The sequence below is a fragment of the Phasianus colchicus genome, unplaced genomic scaffold (genome assembly GCF_987193195.1).
Source record: "Phasianus colchicus unplaced genomic scaffold, bPhaCol1.hap1.1 HAP1_SCAFFOLD_103, whole genome shotgun sequence".
Lineage (NCBI taxonomy): Eukaryota > Metazoa > Chordata > Aves > Galliformes > Phasianidae > Phasianus > Phasianus colchicus.
Window position 1 is genome coordinate 1 of NW_028325273.1, and position 7,500 is coordinate 7,500.

At 74.6% G+C, this 7,500-nt stretch overlaps 1 pseudogene; it reads right to left on the bottom strand.

The window, feature by feature from the left end:
• Positions 1 to 6,764: 6,764 nt before the first annotated feature.
• LOC149911469 (uncharacterized) overlaps positions 6,765 to 7,500 on the bottom strand; it is a 1,544-nt pseudogene continuing 808 nt past the window's right edge.

The window sequence follows — 7,500 nt, forward strand, 5'->3', positions numbered from 1 at the left end:
TCGCGGCCGGCCACCTGAACTTCCCAGCGCGCAAAGCCTAAACCTGACCCTTACCCTAACCTCGCCCGCCTACCCTAACCCTAGCCCTAACCCGCCCTCTCCCGGACGTGCCCCGCCCGACTGGCCCGCTTTTCTGCAGCACCTGTAGACGTATTCTTCTTTCTCTCTCTCTTTCTCTCTTTCTCCCGCCCCCCCCCCCGCCCCCCCCCCCCCCCCCCCCCCCCTCTCTTTCTTTCTTTCTCTCTTTTCTTTCCCACCCTAGTCCCCTCCCCCGGCCCCCCGGCCCCTCTTACTTTCTTCTCGAAGACGTCCGTCCGACGTCCGTGCGAGCGCTCGTTTGCTCGGTGGTCGTCCGTTCCTTCCTTCCTTCTTCTTGGGGGACGTTGGCCGAGAGAGCTGCGGGATTTGGGTTTTCCGTTATTTCTTCTTCCCGCCTTTCCTTTCTTTTGCCGCTGCCCGTGCCCGTCCCCCTCCACCCACCCGACTCCCACCCTGCCCGATCGGACCGGGTTTGTTCGCCGTTCCCGCCTCCTTTTTTTTTTTTCTTTTTAATTTCATTTTTTACTTTTTTAAGCTCCCTACCTCACCCGCACCCCCCCACACCCCCCTACCCACCACCACCACCACCTCCCACTCCGCCCTCCTCCTCCCCCTCCCACTCCTCGGTCCCCCCCCCCCCCCCCCCAACGCCACCCTCCTTTTTTTTTTTTTTTTTTTAATTTTTCTCTCTCGCTTCCCTCCGGCGGGCCAGGCCCGATGGCTTCGACCGGTCCCCGCAAACTCCCGCCCCCCCCCCCCCCCCCCGAAACCGGCCGAGGACCCACCCCCAGCCCGCCACGCGCTTTCTTTCCGTTTCTTTCTATTTTTTCTTTTTTTTCTCTGGGGGGAAAGGGGGGGGGGGGGGGGTGGCCGGGCCGGGGTGGGTGGGTGAGGGAACGGGCACGCCCGCCGCCCGGGAGAGGGGCTCAGGGCGAGCCCGGCGTCCGGATGAGTCGAAGGAACGAATCCCAGACGAACGCACACACCCACCCCCGGGACGGACGAGGCCGTTCCCCGCCGGCCTACCTCTGCCGCCGTCTTCCCGCCATTTCTTTTCCTCCCCGCGCTGACACGAGCGGCCGATCCCGTCGCGAGCCCGCCGGACGTTTCCCGCCCGCCCCGCTACGCGCGGGCGGGGACCCGCCGGCGCCTGCGCGCTTCCGCAGAGGGGGAGTGGGGCGGGGGGGGCGGGGGGGGGAGTGGGGGGGGGAAGCGGGGCACATAGCGGCGAGCGGGAAAAGCGCCCTCCCCGCCCAAAACACAAACACACACCATCACCACCCCCACCCCGCAAGCCGCGGGCGGATCGGGTTAGAAATACCCGACTCCGAACACCCGGCGCGAAGAGCTACCGGGCCACCGAGCGAAAAGGGAATCAAACGAAAAGTGTCAAACGAGCGAACGCGCACGCAAACACGCGCCGGTAAAATAAACAAACGAACGGACAGACAAACAAACGCACGCGAGACGAACGAGAAGGGGCCTCCGCCGGACCCCGAGCCGCGGCGGCCGCAATGCGGACCCCGCACCGAACCGCGCCGAACGCGGCCGGACGCCCCTCAGAGCGGGGGCGGCCGGCCGCGCCAGCCGCCGACACGCGGAGCCCGAGTACGCCAGGAACGGGCCGGCCCGGGAGCGACCGACTCGGTCGAACCGAGGCGGAGGCGGCGGCGGCGGCGGCTCGGGTACGACGGAAAGACGGCAAGGCCCAGGCGAGCGCCGAACAACCCGGTCGCTGCCGCGGCGGCGGCCGGACTGCGCGCGGTCTATACGGCTCGGCGCGGCTCGGCCGGTCCGCAGCGGCAAGGAGAGGTCGGCAAAAACGGACGGCCGGAGGTCGCTGCGGCGCCGGCCCGGCGGCGGCGGCCACATCAGCCCGTCTCCGCGCGGTTGCCTGGTCTCCCGCAGCGGGCCAGAGGTCGCTGCGGAGCCGGCCCGGCCGCGGCGGCCACGTCTACCCGGCTCCGCGCGGCTGCCTGGCGCGGCTCAACCGGCCTGGGGTCGCTGCGGCGCCTGCCCGGCAGCGGCGGCCACGTCTACCCGGCTCCGCGAGGCTGCATGGTGCGGCGTAGCCGGCCTGGGGTCGCTGCGGCGCCGTTCCGGCATCGGCGGCCACGTCTACCCGGCTCCGCGCTGCTGCCTGGCGCGGCGCAGCCGCCCAGGGGTCGCTGCGGCGGCGGCCCGGCAGCAGCGGCCACGTCTACCCGGCTCCGCGAGGCTGCATGGCGCGGCTCAACCAGCCTGGGGTCGCTGCTGCGCCGTTTCGGCAGCGGCGGCCATGTCTACCCGGCTCCGCCCGGCTGGCAGGCGCCGCGCAGCCGCCCAGGGGTCGCTGCGGCGCCGTTTCGGCAGCGGCGGCCACGTCTACCCGGCTCCGCGCGGTTTCCTTGGTCTCCCGCAGCGGGCAGAGGTCGCTGCGGAGCCGGCCCGGCAGCGGCGGCCACGTCTACCCGGCTCCGCGAGGTTGCATGGCGAGGCGTAGCCGGCCTGGGGTCGCTGCGGCGCCGTTCCGGCATCGGCGGCCACGTCTACCCGGCTCCGCACTGCTGCCTGGCGCGGCGCAGCCGCCCAGGGGTCGCTGCGGCGCCGTTCCGGCATCGGCGGCCACGTCTACCCGGCTCCGGGAGGCTGCCTGGCCTCCCGCAGACGGCCTGGGGTCGCAGCGGCGGCCCGGTAGTCGCGGCCACGTCAGCCCGACTCCGCGCGGCTGCCTTGTGCGGCGCAGCCGGCCCGGCTTCGCCGCGGAGCCGTCCCGGCAGCGGCGGCCACGTCTACCCGGCTCCGCGAAGCTTCATTGCGCGACTGCAGCCGTCCTGGGGTCGCTGCGGCGCAGTTCCGGCATCGGCGGACGAGTCTAACCCGGCTCCGCGCGGCTGCATGGCGCGGCTCAACCGGCCTGGGGTCGCTGCGGCGCCGGCCCGGCAGCGGCGGCCACGTCTACCCGGCTCCGCGAGGCTGCATGGCGCGGCGTAGCCGGCCTGGGGTCGCTGCGGCGCCGTTCCGGCATCGGCGGCCACGTCTACCCGGCTCCGCGCGGCTGCCTGGCGCGGCGCAGCCGCCCAGGGGTCGCTGCGGCGCCGTTCCGGCAGCGGCGGCCACGTCTACCCGGCTCCGCGAGGCTGCCTGGCCTCACGCAGACGGCCTGGGGTCGCTGCGGCGGCGGCCCGGCGGCGGCGGCCACGTCAGCCCGACTCCGCGAAGCTGCATGGCGCGACTGCAGCCGTCCTGGGGTCGCTGAGGCGCCGTTCCGGCACCGGCGGACGAGTCTACCCGGCTCCGCGCGGCTGCCTGGCGCGGCTCAACCGGCCTGGGGTCGCTGCGGCGCCGGCCCGGCAGCGGCGGCCACGTCTAGCCGGCTCCGCGAGGCTGCATGGCGCGGCGTAGCCGGCCTGGGGTCGCTGCGGCGCCGTTCCGGCATCGGCGGCCACGTCTACCCGGCTCCGCGCGGCTGCATGGCGCGGCTCAACCGGCCTGGGGTCGCTGCGGCGCCGTTCCGGCATCGGCGGCCACGTCTACCCGGCTCCGCGAGGCTGCCTGGCGCGGCTCAACCGGCCTGGGGTCGCTGCGGCGCCGTTCCGGCATCGGCGGCCACGTCTACCGGGCTCCGCGCTGCTGCCTGGCGCGGCGCAGCCGCCCAGGGGTCGCTGCGGCGGCGGCCCGGCAGCAGCGGCCACGTCTACCCGGCTCCGCGCGGTTTCCTTGGTCTCCCGCAGCGGGCAGAGGTCGCTGCGGAGCCGGCCCGGCAGCGGCGGCCACGTCTACCCGGCTCCGCGAGGCTGCATGGCGAGGCGTGGCCGGCCTGGGGTCGCTGCGGCGCCGGCCCGGCAGAGGCGGCCACGTCTACCCGGCTCCGCACTGCTGCCTGGCGCGGCGCAGCCGCCCAGGGGTCGCTGCGGCGCCGTTCCGGCATCGGCGGCCACGTCTACCCGGCTCCGGGAGGCTGCCTGGCCTCCCGCAGACGGCCTGGGGTCGCAGCGGCGGCCCGGTAGTCGCGGCCACGTCAGCCCGACTCCGCGCGGCTGCCTTGTGCGGCGCAGCCGGCCCGGCTTCGCCGCGGAGCCGTCCCGGCAGCGGCGGCCACGTCTACCCGGCTCCGCGAAGCTTCATTGCGCGACTGCAGCCGTCCTGGGGTCGCTGCGGCGCAGTTCCGGCATCGGCGGACGAGTCTAACCCGGCTCCGCGCGGCTGCATGGCGCGGCTCAACCGGCCTGGGGTCGCTGCGGCGCCGGCCCGGCAGCGGCGGCCACGTCTACCCGGCTCCGCGAGGCTGCATGGCGCGGCGTAGCCGGCCTGGGGTCGCTGCGGCGCCGTTCCGGCATCGGCGGCCACGTCTACCCGGCTCCGCGCGGCTGCCTGGCGCGGCGCAGCCGCCCAGGGGTCGCTGCGGCGCCGTTCCGGCAGCGGCGGCCACGTCTACCCGGCTCCGCGAGGCTGCCTGGCCTCACGCAGACGGCCTGGGGTCGCTGCGGCGGCGGCCCGGCGGCGGCGGCCACGTCAGCCCGACTCCGCGAAGCTGCATGGCGCGACTGCAGCCGTCCTGGGGTCGCTGAGGCGCCGTTCCGGCACCGGCGGACGAGTCTACCCGGCTCCGCGCGGCTGCCTGGCGCGGCTCAACCGGCCTGGGGTCGCTGCGGCGCCGGCCCGGCAGCGGCGGCCACGTCTAGCCGGCTCCGCGAGGCTGCATGGCGCGGCGTAGCCGGCCTGGGGTCGCTGCGGCGCCGTTCCGGCATCGGCGGCCACGTCTACCCGGCTCCGCGCGGCTGCATGGCGCGGCTCAACCGGCCTGGGGTCGCTGCGGCGCCGTTCCGGCATCGGCGGCCACGTCTACCCGGCTCCGCGAGGCTGCCTGGCGCGGCTCAACCGGCCTGGGGTCGCTGCGGCGCCGTTCCGGCATCGGCGGCCACGTCTACCGGGCTCCGCGCTGCTGCCTGGCGCGGCGCAGCCGCCCAGGGGTCGCTGCGGCGGCGGCCCGGCAGCAGCGGCCACGTCTACCCGGCTCCGCGCGGTTTCCTTGGTCTCCCGCAGCGGGCAGAGGTCGCTGCGGAGCCGGCCCGGCAGCGGCGGCCACGTCTACCCGGCTCCGCGAGGCTGCATGGCGAGGCGTGGCCGGCCTGGGGTCGCTGCGGCGCCGGCCCGGCAGAGGCGGCCACGTCTACCCGGCTCCGCGCGGCTGCCTGGTCTCCCGCAGCGGTCCAGAGGTCGCTACGGAGCCGTCCCGGCAGAGGCGGCCACGTCTACCCGGCTCCGCGCGGCTGCCTGGCGCGGCGCAGCCGCCCAGGTGTCGCTGCGGCGCCGCCCCGGCAGCGGTGGCCACGTCTACCCGGCTCCGCGAGGCTGCATGGCGAGGCGTGGCCGGCCTGGGGTCGCTGCGGCGCCGGCCCGGCAGAGGCGGCCACGTCTACCCGGCTCCGCGCGGCTGCCTGGTCTCCCGCAGCGGGCCAGAGGTCGCTACGGAGCCGTCCCGGCAGCGGCGGCCACGTCTACCCGGCTCCGGGAGGCTGCCTGGCCTCCCGCAGACGGCCTGGGGTCGCTGCGGCGCCGGCCCGGCAGCCGCGGCCACGTCAGCCCGACTCCGCGCGGCTGCCTTGCGGCGCAGCGGGCCCGGCGTCGCTGCGGAGCCGTCCCGGCAGCGGCGGCCACGTCTACCCGGCTCCGCGAAGCTGCATTTCGCGACTGCAGCCGTCCTGGGGTCGCTGGGGCGCAGTTCCGGCATCGGCGGACAAGTCTACCCGGCTCCGCGCGGCTGCATGGCGCGGCTCAACCGGCCTGGGGTCGCTGCGGCGGCGGCCCGGCAGCCGCGGCCACGTCTACCCGGCTCCGCGAGGCTGCATGGCGCGGCGTAGCCGGCCTGGGGTCGCTGCGGCGCCGTTCCGGCATCGGCGGCCACGTCTACCCGGCTCCGCGCGGCTGCATGGCGCGGCTCAACCGGCCTGGGGTCGCTGCGGCGCCGTTCCGGCAGCGGCGGCCACGTCTACCCGGCTCCGCCCGTCTGCCAGGCGCGGCGCATCCGCCCAGGGGTCGCTGCGGCGCCGTTCCGGCAGCGGCGGCCACGTCTACCCGGCTCCGGCGGCTGTTGGCGTCTTTTGTGTGTGGGGGGGGGCGCTGCTGCTACGGTGCGGCCAGAGGCGTCGCTCTAATTCTCTGCCTCCAGTTATGTCGAGGTAAAGGTCGGCTGCATTCGGAGCCTTTGCCGGTAGTCGGCGTCGTCGTCCGTGGAGCTTTCTTTTCGGATGCCTTTACTTTTCGTCGGTAGGAGAGAGTGCGGACTCTGCTCCGGAGATCGGTGGTGAGCGGGCGCTCGCGAGCTGGGTTGACCGGCCGGCCAGATGGGTTTCGGCGGCGGTCGGCGGTGGCGGCGGCTCTCTGGGGCGTCGGTTCGTGTGGTCGATCCGGTCGCTTCGGTTTGTCCGTCGCGCCCCGTCCCGCCGTTCGGCGGTGGGTTAAGGCGGTCTCCCGGGCGAGCGGCGAAAAAAAGCCGGGCAAGGCGAGAGAGAGCTGTGCGGGTGAAATAGCCGGCTCCCGCGCCGCCCAGGGCGAACCCGAGAAGGCGAGAGAGAACAATCGAACGAACGGGGGAAGCCGGCTGCCGCGCTCGCTGGCGCGAAGCGGAGAAGGCGAGAGAAAAAGCGAGCGCGGAGAAGGGCACGGTCCGGTCAGCCGGCACTCGAAGGCAGAAGGGCCGGGGGCGTCCCCGGTGGGTCCCGCCGCGAGGGTGGAAGGCGGGACCCGATGGTCGTGGCGGCGGCGCCTCGTTCTCGTTCCGCACCGCATCCTCACCTGCACGCGGGAGCCCCGGCCGAACACGAGAGGCGCTCCTCGGGCGCGTCGGAGAGGCTTCCCGGCGGGCCGGTCCTATCCCGCTCCCCGCCTCGCTCGGGGTGGCGTGGGGCGGGCCGGTGTTCAGGCACGGGCGAGCACCTCTCGGCAGACGTTGCCCACGCACACCCGCCTGCACGTGCGCGCGCGGTCTTTCCGCCGCGTCCTGGAGAAGGGCTCGCATCTTCTCCTCCCTTCCTTCCTTCCTTCCCCCTACCCGTCTTCTTGTCGATCGATGAGGCCATTCGGGTCGCGTCGGAGAGGGCCCCCGGCGGGCCGGCGCTTCCACGCTCCCCGTCCCGGGGAAGCCGCGGCGGCGTCCGGTGTTCAGGCACGGGCGGCCTCCTCTCCGGTTCGCTTCCCGCCGTAGGCGAGGTGAGGCGCCCGCCCGGGCCGAGAGCGGGCTCGTCCGTCCGTTCGCTCGGTGCCGGAGCAAGGGCTCGCCCGACCGAATCCAGCCGTGTGACAGCCGAGCGGCCCCGCGAGCCGCAGGCGTACCGAGTTCGTTGAGCGAGGCGCCGGCGCCGGCCTCGGTTCGGGGCCCGGCGGGTGCCGGCCGCGAGCAGCTAGCCGGCGGGGTGGCAACCGAGGAAAACCGTGGACAAATGGAGCCAGAGAGAGAGAGATGGGGGGCTGCGCCCGCCC